This window comes from Notamacropus eugenii, chromosome 1 (assembly GCF_028372415.1).
Source record: "Notamacropus eugenii isolate mMacEug1 chromosome 1, mMacEug1.pri_v2, whole genome shotgun sequence".
Taxonomy (NCBI): Eukaryota; Metazoa; Chordata; class Mammalia; order Diprotodontia; family Macropodidae; genus Notamacropus; species Notamacropus eugenii.
This window is the reverse complement of record NC_092872.1, coordinates 545,585,394-545,610,283: the sequence shown is the minus strand read 5'-3', so window position 1 is coordinate 545,610,283 and position 24,890 is coordinate 545,585,394. Positions and strand designations below refer to the sequence as shown.

The window sequence follows — 24,890 nt, the reverse complement described above, 5'->3', positions numbered from 1 at the left end:
ACTACTATCTGAGCTGTTGTTTTCTTCCTCCCAAACTCCCCACCCCCCAGACCCCATGGATTTATCTATGCACAACTGAGTAGTCCTCCTGTCCATCCTCCACAATGCCCTCTATATGTCCTTCTACCAGAATTTGCCCCAGTTATGTTTTAATTATTGTTCTCCCTGGGCTTTACCCCTGACTATGAACTCAAACTTGTTACCTACACTAACTTCATTGGGCCTCCTAAGTGTCTGAGATCACTCATAAGATGCTGTAGGTCATCCTACAAGAAGCTAAGGCTTCATACGAACTGGCCATTTGTAAGCTCCTAAGGGCAGAGATTACTTCCTGTTTTATATCTCTATATCTATTTTATATCTTCATATGTTTGTTATCTCTAGTACATACAGTATAGTAGATATTTAACAAATGCTTATTGATTGCTTAATTGATGTTATACCCCTGGAGAGTTTCTTTTGTGCCTTCCTGGGATATATGGGATAAAACATGTGTTCCTTAGCTTGGCATTTGCAACACCCTTCAATCTGACTCCAACCTACTTTTCTAGCCTTTATTTTGTATGACTCCTATTCCATGTACTACAGAAGCCTGATTCATGGGACTAACAGCTCTTCCTAGATCTTGTAAGTAGGTGGGCAGTTATGGCTTTTCAGTCAGTATTCATTATGATTTTTCATCCTATATACTGGAGGTTTGCCTCCTCATGCTCATGCATTTCTCATTGGAGGAGTTCTAGGGAAATTCCTAAGTGCAGGGGTGTCCCAAGATTGGGTCTAGCAATAGCTGTCTATCCCCACTATCTGCTTCATATATTGGACCACAGACTGGTGTAATTTATTTTTATTTCCATTCAACTCAGCAAGAACCTACTATGTTCCAGGTACACTGATTGGTGCTGGTTTCCTCCCTAATCTTCAAAGGCTTGAGAGTTACTGTCTCTGCAATTTGAGCCTCCTCACGACCTGGGTCACCAGAGCTAGAAGTCGAGGAATCAGTATCTGAGCTTTCAGCAGAGAAGGTCAGAATTCCTCCAAAGGATCTGTGATAATTGTAAGCAATACAATCCAGACATCTATGGTTTGTCATAGTCACATTAATGACATCTCACGCTTCATTAAAAAGTTACAGAAAAAGGACAAGAACAGAAGGTTAATTAATGAAGCCATTCCCTTTTCATTTGAAAGCTGAGCACCCTTAGTTTGGGGAAGAGGGCTTGATAGTTTGCAGTTAGTTGGAGTGAAGTGAAATTGCTGCTCTTAATATTTCATATAACCACAGAAAGCTTACAAAAACACGTAAATGTAGAAACAAAACATTTCTTGGTGCTAAATGTAATATTTTAAGGTTAACTCACAGCATGTTATGCAGAAGAATTACATTTCCCCCAAAGCCAGCATTAAAATGTGTTTGGCAACACGAACTGAGAGCTTTCTAACAGTTTTTAAATCAATTTTATCACTTCTAGAAGTGACTTATTAACAATGTCTTCAACCTTTATGTTTCTCAGTAACAACTTGAGGTCTTTATCTTACCTTCCTGAGTGCTAATTGGCTGAACCTAGGTATTTATACCTCAAAGGCTCACAGTGTTTGAGATTTTAATGCATCATTAGATATTTGTTCATTTTAACTGAAACAACTCAACCATTTGTACAAAATGAACCTTTGAATGGAATTAAGGATTTTTACATAATCATATGAATTAAATCATCTTTGAATTTCAGTGCTGAAACTTATCATTTTAATGTTGTTTTCAATTATTCCTTTCAATGGCGAAAACTTCTAGTTGACTTTCTACAAAATCCTGTGATTTTATGAGAATTATTCAAACATTGTATTCTCTGAGGTTAAAAGTCAGATATTTGCAATTGTTAAATTTTTTTTTTTCTATTTTTCCTATCACAGTGCAAATTTGTAAGTTCAGGGATAGGATATCAGAGGCTGTTTTAAAAAATCTCCTAATTGATCAGGTCCTGTGTTGGCCTGGGTTGGTTCTAGAAGGTGAGCCAAGTACAGAGGGAGAGGGTCTTGCCGACCTTTGACCCCTGGTGCCTTTGGTGAACATCATCCGTGATCTCCTAATGCTCCTACTCTTCCTGTCTGAACTGAAGTATTACCTTATGACTGAGATTCATCCTGAACTCTACATTGACAAGTCCCCGGGGTAACAAAGTGAAGATCAACATTGATATTTTCTTCCCCCATATGCCTTATGCCTATCTGAGTATTGATGCCATGGATGAGACTGTGGAACAGCAGTTGGATGTGGAACACAACCTATAAAAGCAGTGTTTGGACAAGGATGGCCACCCTGTAACCACAGAAGCTGAGTGTCATGAGCTGGGGAAGGTGGAGGAAAAGGTGTTTGACCCCAGCTCTTTGGATCTTGAGTGCTGTGAAAGCTGCTATGGTGCCAAGTCTGAGGATAGCAAGTACTGTAACACATGTGAAGATGTGGGAGAAGCCTATAGACAGAGGGCCTTCAAGAATCCAAACACCATTGAGCAGTGTCATCGTGACGACAAAAGATGGAAGAGTAGAAGAATGAAGGCCTCCAGGTGTACAGCTTCCTAGAAGTCAACAAAGTGGCTGGGAACTTCCACTTTGTACTTGGGAAGAGTTTCCAGCAGTCACCATGTGCATGTTCATTACCTGCAGAGCTTTGGACTAGGCAATATCAACATGACTCACTACATATGACATCTGTCAGTTAGGGAAGATTATCAGGAATTGTTAACCCACTGGATAATACCAACATCACTGCCCCCTAAGCCTCCATGATGTTCCAATACTTTGTGAAGGTAATTCCCACAGTATACATGAAAGTTAATGGGGAGGTGCTAAGGACACAAATCAGTTCTCTGTGACAAGACATGAGAAAGTTGCCAATGAGCTGATTGGGGACCAGGGGCTTCCTGGAGTCTTTCTGCCATATGAGCTCTCACCTATGATGGTTAAACTGACCAAGAAGCACAGAACCATCAGCCACTTCCTCACTGGTATCTGTGCCATCATTGGAGCAGGTTCACAGTCACTGGACTCATCGATTTCCTGATCTACCACTCTGCTCGAGCCATCCAGAAGAAAATCATATTAGGGAAGACAACATAGTCACCAGAGCTGCATGACCCCAGCCCTGTCTTACTCAGGAAACTCTGTCTCCTGGTGTCTGACTTCCTAGTGGTGGCCTAGGCTCTGCCCTTCATGAATTCTAACCTCAGACTATTAGACTTGTTCTATCCTCCTGCCCCTCCCCCTCCTCCTCCAAGAGTTGGTAAAATTGTGTGTTGTGATGATATTGAGGTCTAAGTATGTCTCTCCCCCTATCCCCATAATCCTTTGCCTCAACTCTCATGCTGCTCCTGTGTCTCATTTTCCTTGACTTCCTGCAGCTGCTTCCTTTTCCCTTGTGCTTCCCATCCCAGAACATCCCAATGGAAGAGTTAGGGCAGACATTTCCTGGGGGTAGAGGTATTCCTTTCAATCCCTCTAATCCAGGTTGTGCACAAGAGTGAAAGGACCCTACTCCCTGCTAATACCCCATACTGGCACCTGGTCTCAGCTACTCTTTCAAACTCAGTTCTCCCTCAGCCTCTGAAAAGAGCTGGGTACAGCCAGGGAAAGGTGAAATATGGGAGACTAGCATCTCTGGGAAGGGATTCACATTGCTCTGATCTCTGGCAGGTGATTTCAGTATAAAGAAGAGCTAGGTGATGTGGGAATATAAAAGGAAAGACCAGTAGGGAGCCTCCTTTTGTCTATTTCCTGTATCTCCCAAAATACAACATTTTAAAACAATTAAATGAAAGTTAATATGGTTTTCACACAGAAATAGGGTGATTTCTTGAGAATTTTTTTCAGTTAAAGACCAAAAATAGTTTTGTTTCCTATCATATACACTGGCTTTTCTTATTTCCCATAATTTTTCTCTGGTGTTTAACTAATTACATGATAAAGATCATCGAATTAGAACTAGAAGAGAATTTAGAGGCCATCTAGTTAAACTATGTCTAGAAGACTAGATTAGCCCATTCATGAAGACAGGAATTCAAAATCCATTTTTTTTTATCCTATACCAACTGGTTTCAGATTGTGTTTTGAGGACCTGTGGGAATTTCTTAAAATCTGTCAAGTAGTCCATAAGAGCAAAACTATCTTCATTATAATACTGAGATATTTTAATTTCTAATAGTGTGAATGATGACTATAACTCACATAAGCAAAGATCTTTGAGGGGCTTCAATAATTTAAAAATATATGTATATATAAATTCAATATATAAAAATGCATTATTAAATATAAATATGTGTTATTATGTTATAATATTTAATTATAATTAAATTTATAATATAAATTTAATTATAATGTAATTATAGACTTATAGTATAAAATGTTATAAATTTTATAAATGTAATTTATAAAATAAATTATATATATTAAATATAAATATGTTATATATAAATAAAATTATATATACACACGTATTACATATATATATATATATATATATATATATATATATATATATATATATATATATATATATATATATATATATATATATATATATATATATATATATATATAAAGGGGTCCCGAGGTCAAAAAGTTTGAGAATTGCTGCCCAATACATTTGTGTGTTTAATTTCTTCAAGGCATATACAAAGAGATATTTCACCAAGCACTTTGTCTGGAATGACAGATATATGACAGCTGGAAACACAGTGAAGAGGCAAATTATAGGCAAGATGGTACTTGGGAAATACATATTCATTGAACATAGTGAATTCTTCCGTCTCTCTTTCTGGACTCTCAGTTGGTCATGGGAACAGGGAGAAGAAAATATTGATAATTAACTGAAGTTCTTAGAACAAGTTCAATTCAATTCAATAAATATTAAATCTGTACTACATGCAAGACACTAGCATGGCTGTCTTGTAAAGGGGCATAACTCCTGTCCACAAGAAATTGCAATCTATATAATGGGAATGACCAATAAGAACCCAGTCTAGGGGATCCCTGCCCTATGGATTTTCAGTGATTTTGTTTTGGGAAGTACATGGCAATCTGGAATGGAAGGGCCAGCTCTTTCCTTAGAACCCATTCACAAGGATTCAGTGACAGTTTCTTGCCTGCTTGCTTCATATTGAAGAAAAGTCTTTTGGTTGACTGATGAAACAGAACTTATTTAAGGAAATAATTAAGCAGACAAATCAGTCTTTCTCTTTCCTGATTATGATTCAATCAAGCACTGCTGTGAACCTCCAGGAAAGGATTTATTAGTAGCTAACTCACTCTCATTGGCCAGTCCCTTGTTAACATCTAATAGGAGTTTATAACATGTATAATAAAAAAAAAGTGCGGCCTAGGCTGGTCTGGGCAAGCCTAGCTCTCCTAACATGGGATTTCTCTTGGGGGCTCTTTGGAGAATGTCCAGATTGTGTACCATGGAGGCCTCTGCATCCCCCACTACCTGAGTGAAGGTGGCTTCATTTGTCTGACTTCCTGGGTTCTTGTAATTGGTGACACTAAGCCAGTCGCTCCTCTTTCCTGTCATCCTTTTCTGCTGACCTCTTTTTAGTGAATTTTATCTGCTTTATCCAAAGGGTGATGACCTCAGTTCACCCACAGCATGGGCATCATGAGCTGGTGAGAAGGAAAGGATTGTCTTTCTCCTGCTTCCTCCTTTTTACCTTGGCCCAGAGAAAGTGGTTGAGGGTATGTGTGTTCATTTCTGTTGTGTGTTGTTTGTCCTCAGTTTCAGGTATTTGAGGTTATCCTCATGGGACCTTGGAGGTTGCATCATGATGACCTTTGATCCAGAATTGCAGACAGGATTGTGCAGCCAGCCAGTTTGGCATGGAAGCCCTGGGAAGAGAACATGGCTGGGACATGAGCCCAAGGAGAGTTTGTACTTGGAACTGGAATTGTGCTGTATGGGAACCGTACTAAGCTATGAACCTGATCCCTTCCCTAGAGATGAAGAGGGTAGAGGGGAGCAGTTGAATTATTCCTCCCATGCCAGGCCTAGAGGCCTGTGGGCTACCCGAGTCTTACCTTACCTCTATCGGAGGTCTTCGGCTGGCCAAACCGGATACTCGTATGAGAGAAGAGACCTATCAGAGTCGAACAAGGGTTGAGCTTTATTTCAGGGCCTCGGTTACAAGTGCAGGGGGAATTCTTCCTCAGGAGGGAGAGAGAAAGATCTCCCAAGGAGGCAAAGATCTTACAATAAGAGATTGGAAGTAGAAGTGTAAGTGGGGAGAGAGGGGGAGGGGAGAGCGGAGAGAGGAAAAGCGGAGCCTTCTGTCCTCACACGTGGCCCCTCCACCCAAGAGAACTTTCAGGCTTTCCTGACTCCTATTAAGCTCTCCAGCCGCATAGTTTGCATCTGAATACCGTGCCTGTTAGGTAACAATGGGTGTGCCCAGATCTGGGACAGCCTCGAGAGCGGGGGATGCTTCTCCCATCACGTATCTCACGGGAAGAGGCGGAAATACACGAGATAGCTCGGTCTCCTCCTCGATTCCCTGTTGTTATTATGGGGGGCCTCGTGAGAACTCTAAGATTTAGAAGTTCCCACATTTACCCGCCTGAGACTGTCCACATGGAATTGAGCTTCCATTCCCAGCACTCCCATGTGTTAGGAAGAACGAATTTGTATATTTGTGATTATAAATTTCTGAAGTAAATATTTCAGTGCAAAAGTTAATCTGAATTTTAATGGTTAAATGGAAGTAGAATTCAAGGAATACTCTACAATTGGGCAAATACCATTTGTCGGTACTGGAGCCAATTTCAGAGAGCCTAGGCACCCTTCAGTCCTGTTAAAGGTTCTACAGAACTTTAGGGGACAAGGGGAAATATAACCTACTTTGTCTTCAGGCAATGAGGGTCACAGTGACTTGGGTAACATAAGTATGATGCAAGGTGGTATGTAATCATAGCAGATTAGAGATTTAGACAAAGTATTATGAGAAAATTTGAGGAAAGAGTGACTACTTTCACCCAGGGGAATAAGTGATATTTTCAAGGATGAATTTGTACTTGAACTGAACTTTGAAGGAAGTTCACCAGGCAGATATATAACGGGAATATGTTGTAGGCTTGGAGGATAGTCAGCAGAAATATATGAATCTAGGAGAGTGCATGATGAGAAAGGAGAAAATTGGTTCTAACCTGGAACCTAGAGAAGGTGAAGGGGATTAGCTTGAAATAAAATTGGAAAGGTACGTTGACCTGAGATCAAAGAGGATCTTAAGTTTCAGTCTAAATAATTTGCATTTTGTCTTATAAGGTGCAAGAGATCCAGTGAATCTCTTTGTGAAAAGAGCCTTCCATGCCCTTGGTCAAGAATACTGCCTTAGGAAGTTTATTTTGGTGGTTGTCTGAAAGAAAGATTAGAGATGGGAGAGACTTTGGAGGGAGAAAAATTAGCTTGGAGGCTATTAACAATAGTTTAGTCATAGGATTCTAACAGAGTGGTGATGAAAGTCTGACATGGGTTGGTGCAAGGTGAGTGGAGAGGATGGAGAGGATCCTTGAAGGGAAGTAGCAGTTTCATGAGAAAGAAAGGCGGTGGGAGGGCAAGTCTAGGCATGAGAGACAGCCTATGCAAAGAGAATGAGACCAGAGATGGAATATTGTTTACCAGGAACATCAAAAAGACCAGTTTGGATGGAATGTTTGGTATATAAATTTCATTATACTATAATGATCAGAGTCCTGTTGGGAGGGACTCAAAGTACAGAAGAGTTAATATTTTATCTCAGTTGCAGCAAGGAGCTACTTAAACTTTTTGATTGGGGGATTGACAGACAGATCAGATCTATACCTTAGCATTGGCAATAGCAATTGAAGGTCAAGTACAGAGCACTGGGGGACACTAACACTTTGGGGAAAGTAGAAAGAAAAGATGAAATAGAAAGAATAAGAATTGTTCTGGTAGGTAGGAAAAGAACCAACAAAAGTTGATTTTAGGCTATTTGATAATTAGGAGGTCAGTGGTAAACATGGAGAGAACAATTGTATTATAGTAATAGAAATGGAAGGAATACTGAAAGGAATTGGGAAATTAATGGATACTAAAGAAGTGTAGACAGTGAGTATGGACTGATTTTTCAAGCAGCTTGGTGGTAACGAGAAAAAAGATCTATAGAAATAGTTTAAGGGGAGAGCAGACTGAAGGGAAATCTTCCCTCCATTCTTTTCTTTCTCTTTCTTTCTCCTTTTCTTTCATCCTTTTTTTCCTTCCTTTCTTTTCTTTTCTTCTTCCTGGATATGCCTGTAGAGAAAAACCCTAGCAGATAGAGGGGATTGAATAGGAGAGAGAGAGAGAGAGAGAGAGAGAGAGAGAGAGAGAGAGAGAGAGAGAGAGAGAGAGAGAAAGAAATTGTATAAAGGCCCTAAGACCCTAAGACAGTAAGACAGGAAGGAAGAGAAAGAAGAGGGATTAAGATAAAGAAGTTTTTGATGTATGAACAGGAGAGATCAAAGAATTTATGACATGATCACAAAATTCTTAGTAAAGTAGTAGTGCCTCATAGTGCCTAAGAAGTTAAGCACATATATGTGTGTGTGTGTGTGTATGTGTGTGTGTGTGTGTGTGTGTGTGTGTGTGTGTGTGTGTGTGTGTGTACACTGGGAAATGATAGTTTGAACCTTATACTTTGGTATCTTGTTTTAGCTTTTAATGTGTTCTACAGGTTGCTGTGTAGAGGTAAGATACAGATGAAGGAAAGATGTTCTCAGGATGAGTTAATACGCAGTTTGTTTCAGCTATGGTTCTTCACAGAAACTATTTTATACAGGATGGTCAAGAACAGGAAGTGTAGATGCTAAAATTGGGCATATCAGTTTGATGTCATTCTATTTCTTATATCTTTTGTCTTTTTCCCCTCTCCTTTATACACAATCCTTCCTGCTACTGCTTAGTCTTGTTAGAGAATCACTGGATCCAAACTGGCCTCTCATATTCTGGAACCACTCCTAATACTACTGGGAAGCTGTTTTCTAGTATGACTTTTCAATGAGAAATCAAGACCATAGACAGAGGTGGGTTTCCTTCAAACTCAACACTTATCCCCACAATTTCTTTTTTCCCAGGAGAATGATTCATTTGACTTGTGCCCTTGTCTACTTGGCCACTCCCCTTTCTTTTCTAGCTGTGTTTTATCTATCAAAAACTTTTGTGTAATAGGTAAATGAACAGTTTAGTTGAATTAAATGAAGAGGTAATTATAAAATGGAAGCAAAAAGCATGTACATCTCAGAAATTACAGCCATCTCAAATCCCCAAAACCCTGTACTCAGAATGGAGCTTTTTTCTTTCTAGCTTCTGCTTTAGGGTGAGAAAAATAGAAAGCTTATGCTTAATAAAAATCTCCTAACTCTAGCCAAGAACAAGGGATAGTTTTGTTTCAGTCATCTAAAACTGAATTCTTTCTAGTTATGTGAATAGCTACAAAAAACTCCCTACCTATTGGCTCTCCTCACTGCTTATCAGCCTGACCAGACAGGAGCTCACTCACCCTTTGGCATCTTCCAGGGTTTATGATCACTGGCTTCTGCTGCTAGTCAAGAGCAGGAATCGTCTTCACCTAGCATTCCAGGCCAAGGGTAAAATAAGCTCTTGATATCCCTTGCCTTGATTGTGGACATTGCTTAGATTCCTTAAAGTCCTATAGGAAATGGTGATAATATCTTTATATTTTTCAATTTTAATCAATAGTCTAGTTGAAGTTGTAGAGACTGTACACAATGTCATCTCATCTTTAACCTATTCTACCATCATGAACCAGTCTTTTCCTAAGATATAGGTAATTTAATGTGTATATGTATGTTTGTATGTATAATTTTAGTTTTTGATCACCATGTCCAATACCTGTCTCTCTTTTTGAAAAAAAAAGAACTCATAATATATAAATGGAAATAATTTATAGACTGTCACTTTCATTTCTTAAAACTGAAACATATTTCCCAACATAATCTGACATTTTCCTGTGTTCAAAGTTTTCCATTAAAGGTATTGTGTATAAAAGTATGTGGAGAATATTTATGACAATTTAATTCAACAAGCATCTGTTGAGAACTTATGATGTATAAGTCACAGTATAAGGCATGGAGGATACAAAGATAAAAACAAGTTTTTTCAAAATTTTTCACAAAAGTTTTCATTAGCTGCAGGACTTGGAAGTGACTGCAGTAGGAGTAGCAGCCAGCAATTTTGGGAACTCTCAGAACAGGGACAGTAAGGAGTTGAACAACTGGTTAGAAAGAGATTACAGGGGTCCTTTGCTGGGACTGGGTGCAGGACTCTGTTGCATTGCCTATATGTAGCTCTGGTTCTTAGTTCCAAGGCAAAAAAAGGAGTACTAGTGCTTGTGGCAGCAGGAGAACAGGGACTCCAGTTACAGTTTCAGGGCCAAAAGGTGTACTGACCCTTAGACTAGAGCACAGGCCAGAAGAGCAGTGACCACATCTCTTCTTGGATCATACTACCTTGGAAGTACCGAAAACTAACAAACTCCCAGAACTAGCTTTGAAAACAGCAGTACAAAAAACTTGAAGCTTAGGAGAGTGCCTCCACCACACCTGGAGCAGAACCCAACTTTAACATCAAGTTAAAAGTCAAGAAATAGGTTGGAAAAAACAAGTAATTGAGCAAAAATAAAGTGCTTATATATATGTATATATATATATATACACACACACACACATATATGTGTATATATATATGTGTGTATATATACATATATACACACATATATATATACACATATATGTACACACACATGCGTGTGTGTGCGTGCATGTGTCCTAAAAAATGAGCCACAAATGCATGGACTAGGGGTTATTATTGACCATTCAATGAAAGAAAGAGAGATTTTGGTTTAAAAGTAGCTTTACTTGAAACACAATGGGCTTTTGTAAAGCCTGTTTTTTCTAGAGCTATATTTCAAGAAGTCAAATGAAAACTGTTCAGGGCAAAAAGTAAATCATCCTACCCTTTTGAAAATAGCAAATAGATAAAATAAAAAATATCCTAGCTTCCAAACCCCAAAGTATCTTTAGTCAAATTAACTATAAAAGACATATGAAGAAAGATGCTATCTGTATCTAGAGAAAGAACTGATAAATAAAAGTATGTACAGAATAATTTTACATATATGTGTGTGTATATATATACATGTATATCTCTGTCTAATGGTACTCATCTCTAAGGCAAGGGGAAGGAAGAAAAAAGCAAAAATTAGAAAAATATATGATGACTTTATTATATATTTATAATTTAATGACTTTATTATATATTTACATATATATGTAAGCCGTACATAACATATTTGCATTTTCATGTGTAATCATCTTTTATTATACTATGTAATGAAAATACTTGTTTTATTCCATATGTTAAAAATAAATAAAATATGTTACCAACAATCATATTGCTATGGACAGAGCGCCAATATATTAGGGTATGGTACCCCAAGTGGAGACAAGGACTACATGTAATTAGGGGAGAAGAAGAAAGAGAAAGAGGAGAAGGAGAACATGGTGATGATGATGATGATTGTCAAGTGTGTAGAGGGGTCACATGTTAAGAGAGTGGAAAGCAAAGGCTCTTACAAAGAGCCTCTAGTGCTAAAGAGAGGACCTTATGTTTCATGTTGGAGGTAAGAAAGAGTCACCGGAGGTGATATAATCAACTTTTACTTCATATATAAAATGGAGAGTTTTGAGTGAGAGTGAGCTCTTTCACATTTAGCATATGTTTAATAGGTTTTCACAATCCTTTCTTGACTTTGAAGAAACCAAATTAAAACTTATTATTGTTCAATTGTTTTCAGTCATGTCTAACTCTTTAAGGCCCCATTTAGGGTTTTCTTGGCAAAGATACTGGAGTGGTTTGTCATTTCCTTCTCTAACTCATTTCACAGATGAGAAACTGAGGTAAAAGGGTTCAGTGACTTGCCCACAGTCACACTGTTGGTAAGTGTCTGAGACCTGGTTTGAACTCAGGAAGATGAGTCTTCCTGACTCCAGGCCTGGCACTCTATCCACTGTACCACCTAGCTGCCCCCAAAAGTAAAACTTCAATGTAAAGAGAGAAACTGTTTGGAGAATGGTAATCTCAAGGCTACTGCTAAAGACTAGATTGCCTGGAACACAAGTAACCTAATACAATTGATTTGAGAGTTCAGATAAGGAGGAGAATGGAGCTAAGCCCTGACAGGTCCTCATGACTGAAGGATAGCAGAAAAAGATGGAGAGAAATCACCTATTCCTGTCTCTATATAATAAAGGCTAAGGCATTTGTATTTATGGCAATGCATCTAATAAATGGAAGTGGCAAGAAATCCCTCTTCCTTTGATCCAAGTGGAGTTTGCTTACAACTTTGGACAGGGTGAAAGACATTCCCTTCCCATGTCAACTCAACTTTCAAGAAATTTTCTTAGTATTATCTGACCCTTTCTGCCACAAAAATCCCACAAGACTATCTTCCTGCTAGAAATTTAAATTTTAGAACAAGTAAATATTTTGTGTTTTTATAAAACTTGATTTTAAAATAATATTTCAAAGGTTTCGGAACCAGAAATTGTTGTTCAGTCTTTCAGTCATGTCCAACTCTTCATGACCTCATTTGGGGTTTTCTTGGCAAAGATACTAGGGTGGTTTACCATTTCCTTCTCCAGCTCATTTACAGATGAGGAAACTGAGGCAAATTGGGTTAAATGACTTGCCCAGGTCATACAACTAGTAAATGCCTGAGGCTAGATTTGAACTCAGTTCTTTGTGACTCCAGACCTAGCATTCTGTCCACTCTGCCATCTAGTTTCTCATGCCAGAGTTGTACAGTTAAGTGTGTGTATGTATATGTGTGTGTGTGTGTGTGTGTGTGTGTGTGTGTGTATTTCAGGAGTAGGAAGTGGATATTCATCCTTGAACTTCTTATCTGTACTTGCAAGAACAAGGCTCTATTTCCCCTACCTAAGTCAGCCAAGAAGCAGTCATGTGAGTCCTGAAGTTTTGTTCAGATCTTTGACTAACAAAGTTATTGAAGAACTTTGCTTACCATGAACTGCTTAGGTAATGCTCAAATCTTGATACAGAGCATGTTTAGAATGGCACGTGGGCATTTCATGCTGTGTTTAATCATAACTTCCATGTACATCCAAGTGAATTGTAGATTTAAGGGAAAAATTATAGAAGGGTTTTTTTTTTTTTCCTGGAAGTGAAATTGATTGCAATAAAGCAAGTGTGTGGAAAACCTTGTTTGCACAGCAGGCATGATCGAGGGGAGTAAATGAATTTTTAGAGCTTGCTGAAAAAAATTGGCTTTTTAAATGAAGCATATCCATGACCACACATATTATATTATCATACTTTAATACTGGTATGACATAGGAAATAAAATTATTTGCTCTTGTGCATCCTGGACACATGTTTTCCCTATGTGTGTTCCTCTTTCCATGTGTGACCCCAACATGCTAGCTTTACCATACTAGTTTCTTACATATACTTTTTCTTCATACTTATGTTTTATAAAGGTATTGATAGGAGAGTTTTCTCAGAAGTATGAAGGAAGTACTTTATTGCTACTTATCTCTTTGTTAGTTCATCAAATACCCTTACTTTGAGTAATTGTGTCCCTTCGTTGACTAATAAACATGAATGCAATGGTGGGGACTTGTGAGGTATGGATTTGAATAGATCTGGATTCCTGGAATGCTTTGTGCCATGTAACTTGGTTTAGGGGACTTCTGTGTGTGTTGGGAGAGCTATCCATAGGTGCCACAAAAATAACTGAAATATTATTATGCATATGAATACTATAATTTTCTTTTAAATTTAATATAATGTTGACCTCATGCTTAAATGATTTATATTGTAGATCAGTAGGAAATACTGAGCATATACCTCACTACTGTAAGTTGCAAAACCTCCCAAGTGCTGCCCATGTTATATCTCCATAAGAGAAAATAAGCTTCCCAAACAAAGTTCACTCACACATAGTTGGGAAAGTCAGAGGACTTAAGTTTTGCTTCATACACTTAAAGTATGTAACTCTAAGTTTAAGTAAGCCTCTTTCAGCCTCAGTTTCTACATCTGTAAAATGTGGATGAAAATAGCACTTCATAGGATTATTTGTGAAAATCAAATGAGATAGCATATGTAAAGTCATCTGCGATACTTAAAGCACTAAGTAAATATTATAATCACTTTATTATTGTTATATTTCTAGACTATTTTATTTCATCTCTTAAAAGATGGGATAAGTTTTCAAACTAAATTGATCTTTACGTTACCTAGATTTCCCCATGTGTATTTTTCCCTCTCCCTTCCTAAAAAATCGCACCATGTAGCAAAGGATATTTTTTAAATTAAAAAAAATGAGAAGAAAAAGAAAAGAGGCAATCAGAAAAGCCAGTTAATGTATCAAAAGAAACCTGAAAATATATTTAATGTTCTATATTTATGGGCCTCCTACCTCTACAAAAGGAGAAGTCTTCTAATATCTCTTTGGGGCCATACTTGTTCTTAGGTTGGATAATTTCAATGGGGGACCAAGGAAAGACTAATCTTGAAATTATGTCTTGAGAGAGAACCCAAGAAGATTTGTTCTTTTATTATCTAAATCATATGCTTTAAAGATGGATGTTTGCAAATGTGGGTGCATTCATGTTCACACATGCACACACACACACACACACACACACAGCCAAAATGGAAATACCAATTTCTTTTTTCAGATTTGTTTTCACCAAATACTTTGATGAAGAAGTATGTAAATGTCAATCTGTCTATTGGAAAGTGGCAGCTGATGGCAATCTCATTACTCTGAGCACTGATTGGCAATTATCATGTCAAAGGAAGTCGGCAGCTGCAAAGGTGACAGAGACACACCTACATACCAGCCTTGGACACAGTTGTAGGGACAAGTATGGACCAGGACCTACACCTATCTTCTACCTCCATCATGTATAGGGAGGGTCATAAATGATCTCATCATCTTTCATGAGCCTTTCATTTCCAAAAGACAAAACTGAAATTCCACCGTATGTTCATAATTTCTTGTTCTTCCAGTCTTCCATTTCCCTCACTTTTTCCAGAACTAATTCTCAATTCTCACTACCTTCTAGTCTATTTCCTGTGCTTTCCCAAGCTTGCTGTCACTTCTCTTTTCTCCCTTCGAAATATTGATCTTTATACCACATCACACCTCTCAGATTGGCTAACATGACAAAACAGGATGACGATAAATGTTGGAGAAGATGTGGGAGAGTTGGAACACTAATTCATTGTTGGTGGAGCTGTGAGCTGATCCAGCCATTCTGGAGAGCTATTTGGAAGTATTCCCAAAGGGCTACAAAAATGTGTCTACCCTTTGACCCAGCAATACCGCTTCTAGGACTATATCCCTGAGATCATAAAAATGGGAAAGGGTCCCACATGTACAAAAATATTTATAGTAGCACTCTTTGTGGTGGCCAAAAACTGGAAATCAAGGGGATGCCCATCAAGTGGAGAATGGCTGAATAAATTGTGGTATATGAATGTAATGGAATACTATTGTACTTGTAAAAATGATGAACAGGAAGACTTCAGAGAGGCCTGGAAAGACTTATATAAACTGATGCTGAGCAAAAGGAGCAGAACCAGGACAACTTTATACACAGCAACAACCACAGTGTGCAAGGATTTTTTTTCTGGTAGACTTAGAACTTCATTGAAATGCAAAGACTTAGAAAATTCCCAGTGGTCTCTTAAGGCAAAATGCCTTCCACATCCAGAGAAAGAACTATGGAATTTGATTGCAGAATCATTTGTATTATGTTTTGGTTTGTTTTATGATTTCTCCCATTCATTTTAACTCTTCCATGCAACATGACTAAGGTGAAAATGTAAAAAAAAAAAAAAAAAAAAAAAGAAATATTGATCTTTAGGTAAACAGTTTAAATATACATTGCTGTTTACCCTGGGGTCCCTTTTTCCTTGTCCTATGGATGCTCATCTTTTCCCAAGCTCCAGCCCCAGATTATTCCTACCATCTGCTTTCACCTTTCCTATGCCTATGTTGCTGAATAGGCACTGGAGAAAATCACATAACTGCTGACTAGTTTCAATATAAATTTTTATCATCCAGTCTCAACAGACCTTCAGTGCTATATTTTTATCATTCCCTGACTGACTCTTTATTGCATTCCCTGCAGTGAATGTTCCAAGTTTTTTCTTCTTTTTAAAGCCACCTACACCATCACTCCCTCTTCCCCCATCTCATCAGAGGACCTAATGTGATATTTTGTTGAAAAAATGCTGATGCTGTCACAAGCTCACTCTGTTTCACACCACTTTAGCATCACATCCCATCATCTTTTCCCTTCCTCCAATCTCAGGGTATTAGGTGGTTTTTTGCCAATGCTTTACTCTCCAGTTATGCCCTTGATTCCAGCCCTTCTAGAAGTTGGTTCTGTCAATTGGTCCTTCTCTTTCTGAATTTTCAATCTTCCCTTATCCACCAGCTTTTCAATACTCATCTTTTTTGAATTCCCTACAATGTTGACCATCTTCTATTTCTGTGTATTCACTCCACCAATTTTTTTTTGTGGTGATGCTGTTCTTTCATAGTTCCTTTTCTACTAGTCAAACTTGTTTTTAGGTTCATTATCCATTTCTTGTCCTCTATGTCCATATGCACCCCAAGATTCTTTCCTGAATACTTTCCTCTTTTCTCTCCATACTCTGTCATTCATTCATTTACTCTACTTTCATGAATTCAACTGTCATCTCTAGAAGACTTGTATATTCAGTCCTTATCTCTCTCCTGAATTCCAATCCTGCCTGCTTGACATCATCTAGATACCCTATGGTCATGTTAGATGGAATATATCCAAAACAGAACTCATTGACTTTTCCCCTATATCCTCACCTCATAAATTTCCTAATTCCGTTGAAGGGGCCACCATTCTTCCAGTTGCCCAAGTTTGAAAGCTAGGAGCAATACTTAACTCTTATACCTCATATCTAATCAGTTGTCAACTTTATCATGTTAAAACCATTCACATCCGTTGACTTCACTCATACTACTTTAGTCCAGGTCCTTGTCACCTATTTTGTGGATTATTGAAGTATCCTCATCATTAATATTTTTGCATCCAATTTCTCCCTTCTGATCCATTTTCTCTATGCAGTTGCCAAAGTGATATTGTTTAAACTTCAATAGTTCTTTATGTTTTTAGGATAAAATTCATCCCTCTGTTTGACATTTAAATCCCTTCATAAATTTGATTGTTAGCTTATCCTTCTAGGCAGATTATGTATCAATCTGCCTGCCAAACTGAAGGCCTACAGAGCCATTGTGATGACCTCGCTGTTGTATGCCTATGAAACTTGGGCAGTGCCAGGAAACTGCATTACTTCTATTTGAATTATCTTAGGAAGATTCTGAAGGTCACACGAAGGTCACTGGGAAAGATAAAACATCAGACACTGAGGTGCTTTCTTGAGCTGAACTGTCAAGTGTTCAAGTTCTACTTCAGAGACCACAACTTTTATGGGCTGACCATGTAGCCCAAATGCCAAGTGTATGTTTGATCAAAAGACTACTTTACAAAGAACTCTTATAAGGCAAGATCTTACATGGAAGTTGGAAGAAACAATGCCAGGGCACTCTCAAGGTCTCTCTGAAGAACTTTGGAATTGGTTGTGAGACATGGTAGACACTGATATAGGACCTCCAAGCATGGCATGCTTACATCAAAGAAGGAACTGTGCTCTATGAACAACACATAATTGTGGTAGCTCAAAAGAAATGTGAGATGTGCAAATTTAGAGACATCTCCACTCCCAATACTCATGTGGACTATTTGTGCTTGGCCTGTAGTAGAACCTTCGGAGCTCATATTGATCTGATCAGCCACAGTCAGATACACTGTACCTTGACCCCAACATAGTGATGTCATATATTTTTTTTTTATTTTTAGATTTTTTTTGATTTCTCTTTCTTTTACATTTTCATTTTCAAATATTCTATCTACCCTCTCTCCTTACTCATCAAAGGCTTACCATGTGAGGGAAATTTTGAAAAGAGAATAAATTTCATGTCTTTTCCTGTTTTTCCTAATTTAATTTCCTAATTAAATTCCCAATTTTTCCTAATTCCTAAATATATGCAGAATTTCTTCAGGCACAATCATATAGATTAGGATGACTGGAGATGGCCCCTATGCAGCAAGAAACCATGACCTTTTTAAGTTAAGTTCTTTCTCTGATCTCAGTTGGACTGAAGGAACACTCATTTAGTGATTAAGTCTAGGTAAGAGATAAGGTAAAGAATGACCTCTTTTACTTAGTCAAAAGAAAATGTCAGTTTGGGAGGGGAAGACCCTTAGGGTTTCCTGCCAAAACAGAAGCAATTGCTATTTGCATTCACTCTGAACAATCAGGGCCCAAACAAAGTCTGTTGTTGACCAGTCCATGAGAGCCTGAGTGATTTGGATTTTAGGCATGGTCCTTATGTATTTGCTTAGTTAAGGCTTTCCACTGTGACCTTGGATGATAAGCTGAGCCTATCATTCCCACTAAGTTCCAGTACAGCCCTAGATCCAATTGCTTCCTTTCCTTTTCCTTTTTGCTTTCCTTTCATTTTCCCTTTCTTTTCTTTTCAAATTTGAACAAAATAAAAACAATTCAAGGCACTGGATATATAAAGACAACAGTTAAACAATCCCTGACCTCAAGAATCTTACATTCAAAGAGCATCCCAAGAGTCTTAGTTCAGTTTTAATTTATTAAACCTTTAAAGTGCACTAAGTCTTTTGGGACATGCTGTATAAATTAGGAAACAAAGGGGGAAAGAGAAAAGACTCTAGAAATGGAGAGAGACAGATAGAGAACATTTCCAGTTGGGGGGATCAAGCAAAGTTATACAGAGATAGTAGTATCAAAATTTATGGAATATGAAAATTGGAGGTGACCTTCAATCTCTTTTCCTTAGTCCTTAAATCTCACTTTTCTTCCTTGCTATAATCATAGAATTTTAGAGCTGGTATGGATTTCAGCAGTTAGCTAATCTAATTGTAAAGAAATTTCCTCTCAACCCATGCAAGGAATGGTCCTCTAGCCTTTGGCTTGAAGACTCTTTTTGAAGGGGAACCCAAAAGACCTCAAGAGACAATCCATTTCAATTTTGAACAGTTCTCATAGTGAGGAAGTTTTTGTTGGTGTCAAACCTTTTTGTACCCTCCAGACATCTTCCCATTGTTCATATGATAGCTCTATCTTTGGTTTCTAAACAGCAAATTTAACCCTTCTACTAAATGTCAGTCATTCATGTGGTTAAAGATAATTAGCTTACCTTTATCCCAAGTCTTCTCATTCACCCATTCATTCATTCAATTATCATTTATTAAAGGACGTTATCTGTAAATGACCCCAGTTCCTTCAAACATTCCCCATGTAGAATGGACTGAAGTATTTTAAACATATTGATTGTCCTCCTCTTGACACTCTCCTGCTTATCAGTGTCCTTCCTAAAAATGTTTTGCCTATAATTGTACATAATATTGCAGATCTGATTTGGTCAGGTAAGATTACAACAAAAAAAAATTTCTCCTTATTTCTGGAAATCATGTGTCTCTTAATGTGGTCCAATATCAGAGAATTTTGGGTTGTCATGTCATTTTTGGATTCCTTTTCCTTTTCTTTCTCCCTGTTTTTCTTTAAGAACCTATTTCTGTTAACAAGGCAAGGATAATGAGAACCAATTTGGGACTTACTTTTAAATTTTATCTCCAATACTTCCTAGCTGTGTGTGATTTGGAAAATGATGACTTCTCAGAATGTCTTTTTTAAAATGGAGACAATAATTGTAATTACCTCACAAAGTTGTTCTGATGTAAGCACTTTGAAAACCTCAAAGGGCCAATGAATATGAGTTGCTACTATTAGCATTATTCTGATTGTAATCATTGAATCAATCAATTAATCAATAGGCATTTATTAAGCACTTATTACGTGCAAGTAACTTCACATTTTAAATGTTAGGAGACCACACCTTGTCCTATCTCAGTGCATATACCATTCCATCCCTCCAGATTAAATATTAAATAAACATGGGAGTAGGGACAAGGTTGTTCTCAGGCAAAATTGTCATGAAAAAAGCATATCTTGGTATCTCCTTCTTATTACTCCCTTGGTATCTTCTCAGAAAACTTTGAGACATCCAGTTACTATCTCCACTTCTTCCCACTCCTCCCCCCCTTAACTTTAATTATCAGAGTCATCATCATGATCTTCTTAGAAGGTACCTCAAACTTCTCAAAATAGGACCCAAACTTTGTCCTGTGTCTGAATATACATACATATATACTTGTCTTTCTTATTATAATGTAAGCTCTTTGTGAGAAGGAATTGTTTTATTCTTGGTACTTGTATCCTCAGTGTCTGGAAAAAGCACATTTAGAACATGGTTATTGATTGCCTGACAGGAAGGTGGCCACTGCCTGGTACCTAACAGATAAAAGAGGATGTGCTGAGGTGTGTAGTGCAAAAACGTTCAAATGGAAATATCGAAGTTAAATAGATTAAATAAACTTTGTTGCTACTCACAAAAAAGGAAGAGAACAGTTGCTAGCAAGAACAGTCTTGGTATGTGGTGACCTTTGTGACCATAGTGGACAGCACATGGGGGTAGTTTTGGTGCAATGATAAGCCTCTCAGGGTCAAAATTCTATAGCATTTTAGATAAATGAGCAGCAGTATACCAAAAGAATCTTCCTTGTTTTCTGTAGAACCAGTAAAGTGAGGGTATTTTCTAAATTGCTTAATAAGAAGTGAAGAATTAGAGTCAAGGAAGTAGGGAACTTAACCCTAATTTTGCCAGTTCAGCAAGAAGCTGAAAGGGGTTAATGCCAAATCTTTGAGCTAATAATCCTTGGCATACTTGTATCTTAGGGGTTGGAGCCATAGAAATCAAATCAGTTTTCACTGATTGACAAGGTATTATTAAGTGGTTAAACTCAATGGGTCACTTGTCACAGGGAAGATATTGGCATTGAAAGAAATGTCCTTAGGGCTTCTCCAAAGATGGACTCAGAAACAGAATTTCTGATACTATGACTATGAAAAATATATTTTCCAATAGTTTTCACAAAGATGCCTCTAAAACAGAAGTCTTTTTTTTCAAAGTCTCATTAAAATTTTTCTTTATTAAAATTAGATCTTTTCTGTGAAATCAGTACCAATGATCACTGTAGCCATCATAGACTTAAGAAGGGAAATTTGAGATGTTTTGCTATCCTACAAATCAGTTAATTTTAATTTCCCTGGGGACATAGGACTGGGTTCTATGGGATTGGGAACAAAGTAGAATCCCCTGAAGTCCAACTTTATAGTCCTTTTCTGACAAAGGTGTATTTTAGATGTGGACCCTTTATGTCTGAGAAGCCTATGGCATGGAGGACACCTCTCAGGTGTCGCTATCTTTCTTCCTCAGTCCCTGCTTGATAACTTGGGAATTCTACTAGAAATCTAGCAGGTTAAGAACATGATTGTTCAATGATGGCAGTGGAGGTGACATGATTAAAGCCAGGCGTGTAGCCCAGCACAGACATTGGGAACATACATTTGTGAGTCAATGTGCTGGAGTAGAGCTAGTGCTAGGTTTGGAATAGAAGTGGTATATATAGAACCTAGTCAAAAGACTTCAGAGTCAAACAGTCAGACATATACCTGGAAGTAGAAAACTGAGCTAGAACATGGTTGGAGAACTAAAGTAAAGACTAGAAAAGTAGAAAAGTTAGAAGCTACAACTAACGTCTGAGACAGTGATTGGGACCATTATTGCTGTCCTGACTGGAGTCTGTCTCCTCTTCTGGCCTAATTAGTTGGGGCATTACTATTTTAAAAACATTTGGATGATTTTGATTGGTTTTCAGTATTACATTTTAGGAAGAATATTTAAAAATGAAAGTGAACCTAGAACAACGGTTTTTTAGTCAGTGAAATTTTAAAACATCAAGAACTCTAATTTAACATAATAGTTTCGCTTTTGTCTGGTGACTAAGTGGCAACTAGAACTAGTACTCCAGGATACAACTGATAATCTCTCTTTAGCCATTGGTCTTGTGAACTTACTTGTAACTGGAGTGGGGAAATTCATTATAGTATTATGCATGGCTTCTTAAACTTTTTTCTTTGGTGATCCCTTCAGAGCTTCTTAAATTGTGGGTCATAACTCATAGTTTAAGAAATGCTGTTAGGGTACTATAGTACAATAGGGTAATGAAATTTAGAGGGGTACTGACAGTATTTTGGTCCTTCTGAAGGAGAGAAATAACTAAGCCTAGCAGGAATATTTAAAATAGGAAACAACCAAATGTTTCTTTTCCATCCCACATTCAACAATCATACACTGGTTAACTTCCTCTCCAAACCTATCCTACCCTACTCCTTTATTCAGGTGGTGGCTTCCCCAGAAGCAGCTTCACAATATCTGCTACCTTTTCCTCTCCATTGACTGAATTGAGGGCATAAGATGTGCATCTTGTTTCAGACACACAAAAATAATTAGCTATATCTCTGATGGTGATCCAAAGGCAAGTAGACATTGGCTTTGAGAGTGAAGAACAGGCTTTACCAGAAAGACAATACAAATTGGATTCCATAGTCTGAAATTATCTGTCTGGGGAACCTGAGGAGGTCCTTGGTAAATGTGAGTATCAATGGTTGCTGTTGACATTGACAGACATGGTCTATCTTCAAGAGGGTGTGGATGACCATGAAGATGGTACTATATTACTGAGAAGGCAGATCCTCAGTAATAAAATTCATAGTGGCTATGGTTCTATTGATTTAGGCTTCTGACACACATCACTCTTAAGGCATGGAAAAGGAACTTGACAAGCCATGATATCTATCAGTAGGATATTAGACTAAATCACACACTGAGTATATCAAGCTGTCCTTTTAATTCAATGGAATATGATTCAATGAATATTTATGTAGTGACTACTTGTGTAAAGCAGCGTGCTAGGAGTTAAGCATGTAAAAGCAGTAACAAAACTATTCTTTCTGTAAGGAACTTACATTACACTGATAGCTTTGAGTTCCTCTTGTGATCCTGATTTCTTAAGGATATCTGGCTCCAGCTCACCCTCAAATATGTTTGCTTATTTTTAACTGTTCTTGTCTTCTTTCTGCTCGATGCATTGACTTCAACTCTACGACTTCGTCTTTAACTTTTGGTTTAATTACCTTTTCTTTGCCTAGATTGAGGCTTTTTATTTGGCTCACTGCTCATTTCTGTTACTGATTTTGATGCCAGGTTTCTTCCTTGACTTGAAATACAGCTATTTCAAGTACAGCTTCAGCCAGTTACTACCAGTAGGATATGGTAATAGCAGGATGAATACAAGCTTCTTCAGGATGGGAATGATTTAGTTTTGTCTTTGTGTTCTGAATGGTATAAGAAGGCTTTGAACACCAGACCACGAGTTTTGAAATTATTAGTTTGCATGCAGTAGGAAGTCATTGGAGGATTCTAACCAGAGTGGTACATTAGGAAGATTATTTTGTTAGTTGTTCATGAGATATTGGAGAGAGAATCATAATGACTCATAATTTAAGGGTAAGAAAGAGCTTTAGAGGTCATCCAGTTCAACTCCATAATTTTATGGAGAAGAAACTTAGACCCATAGTGGTAAAGTGACTTGCCAAAGATCACACAGGTAGGAAGTTCCACAGCCAAGATCTCAACCTTGCTGTCCTAACTTGAAATACTACTCAACCATTTTTTTTTTGCCCACTGTCCCATGTTGCCTCATACAAAGATTATGAGGGTACAGGAAAGCTGTTACAATAGTTTACTTAAGCTCTAATAAGAACTAAGGGGCAGCTAGGTGGTGTAGAGGATAGAGTACCAGTGCAGGAGTCAGGAGGACCTGAGTTCAAATCTCACCTCAGACACTTGACACTTACTAGATGTGTGACCTTGGGCAAGTCACTTAACCCCAATTGCCTTATCCTGGGTCATCTCCAGTCATCCTGATGAATATCTGGTCACTGGATTCAGATGGCTCTGGAGGAGAAGTGAAGCTGGTGACCTGCACAGCCCTCCCTCACTCAAAACAAAGTCAAGTGAAAGTCATGTCATTATTTCTCTGACGGCATGGTCTTCTTCGGGAACGAAAGACGAACACACACAATAAGAACTAACACTAAAGTTGTGGTCATAGGAATGAAGAGAATGAGGTGGATGTGAGAGACGTTGTCTAGGTGAATGTAAGTTACAATACAGAAAACTAAATAAATAGGATAGAGATGGATTTTAGATAGAATAAATAGAAAAGAAATGGATTTTATCTGCACTATGCCCAGTAGATGTCACTCTTGCATAGAAACAAGATGAGAGAACCACTCCTGGCTTCTCTCCTTGAGTCAGAAATTTTTCTATAAACGTCATGCACACTGACTGAGACTTTCTCGTTAGGCACCAGCTTCAAGCATGGGTGGCTGTAGTAGTCATACTCAATTATGAAATTACTGATACATGAAAGAACCATATTCACACTGGGACCAGAACCACATTGCTCATGGGACAGAACTACTTTATGTAAATGAACACAAAACAAATGTTTTGTGAATGGATTTGTAGGGTTGTATTTTTACTTGAATTTGTAGTGTCATCCATAGAAATTCTGTCTTTAGACCATTTCCCAAGAAGTTATGTGGTATCTGAAATGGCCTATTAATAAGCACAAAACTTGACCTTTTCAGTTCAACAGTACAAAGATACATATCTATGAAATATGTAGAAACAAAGATATGCACATAAATGATCATGATTTTAAATAAACACAAAAAATCCCCCCAAAGCATTTATACATAA

At 37.8% G+C, this 24,890-nt stretch overlaps 1 pseudogene; it reads left to right on the top strand.

Annotated features, from left to right (window-relative positions):
* Positions 1–2,045: 2,045 nt before the first annotated feature.
* LOC140518853 (endoplasmic reticulum-Golgi intermediate compartment protein 3 pseudogene) lies at positions 2,046–3,114 on the top strand (annotated as a pseudogene).
* Positions 3,115–24,890: the final 21,776 nt, after the last annotated feature.